Consider the following 1,174-nt stretch of genomic DNA (forward strand, 5'->3'; position numbering starts at 1 on the left):
AGAGGACGATCCTTCAACCATAACCAAGGAGATAGTTTAAAACCAAGAAAATCCGCTACCTCCTGCAATTGCTGCTGATCCAGTAAATCAGAATCTTGCTCCACGCACTATGTATGATTATGGTAAACCTAATTTAACAGGAACTGAGTCAAGTATAGTTAGACCTACTATTGCTGCAAATAATTTTGAATTGAAACCTAACAAAATTCAAATGATACAACAGTTTGTTCATTTTGATGGTTTGCAGGATGAGGATCCCAACGCTCACTTGGCAAATTTCCTAGAATTTTACAATACCTTTAAAATTAATGGCGATTCTGATGACGCCATTTGCCTTCGGTTGTTTTCCTTTTTGTTAAGGAATAAGGCTAAACAATGGTTGAACTCGTTACCACGAGGGTCAATCACTACTTGGAAACAAATGATCGAAAAGTTTTTATTAACATATTTTTCACCGGCTAAAACAACCAAATTACGTAATAATATCTCTTTTTTTGTGAAGATGGATTTAGAAACACTCTACGATGCATGGGAGAGATACAAGGACCTTTTGAGAAGGTGCTCTCACCATGGGTTACCGCTTTGGCTACAGGTTCAAATGTTTCATAATGGCCTAAATCCTTCGACTCGGCAGATGATTGATGCAGCCGCTGGAGGAACTATCAATAATAAGACACCTGAGGCGGCTTATGAATTTATTGAAAAGATGCCACTGAATAATTATCAGTGGCAAGTTATGAGAACAAAGCCGATGAAAGTAGCCAGTGTTTCCAACCTCGATGCAGTTACTATGCTATCTAACCAAGTAGAACTCTTAAATAAAATGATTGATGGTTTGTGTGGTTCTACCCAGGTACATCCAGTGATGAGGTGCGATTTGAATGGAGGAGGAGCATGCACAGAATATCAACCCTTCAACCCTAGCATTGAGGAGGAACGAGTCCAATATATGGGTAACAATAACTCTAAACCCCAAAATAACCCGTATAGTAACACTTATAATGCAGGTTGGAGGAACCATCCCAATTTCTCGTGGGGCAGTCAAGGAAATCAAAGACCACAACATCCTCCGAGTTTCCAACAACCATGCTACTAACAAGAGAAAAAGCCGGACCTTGAGGAGATGCTAGCAAAATTCATCTCAGTGTCAGAAACTCATTTTCAGAATATCAAG

At 39.4% G+C, this 1,174-nt stretch overlaps 1 non-coding gene across 1 annotated transcript; it reads right to left on the reverse strand.

Moving 5' to 3' along the window:
- Positions 1-469: 469 nt before the first annotated feature.
- Positions 470-576, reverse strand: LOC128291974 (small nucleolar RNA R71). The gene has a single exon (XR_008281958.1). It is a non-coding gene; the product is annotated as a small nucleolar RNA R71 (small nucleolar RNA).
- Positions 577-1,174: the final 598 nt, after the last annotated feature.

Source organism: Gossypium arboreum, chromosome 4 (genome assembly GCF_025698485.1).
Source record: "Gossypium arboreum isolate Shixiya-1 chromosome 4, ASM2569848v2, whole genome shotgun sequence".
NCBI classification, from domain to species: domain Eukaryota; kingdom Viridiplantae; phylum Streptophyta; class Magnoliopsida; order Malvales; family Malvaceae; genus Gossypium; species Gossypium arboreum.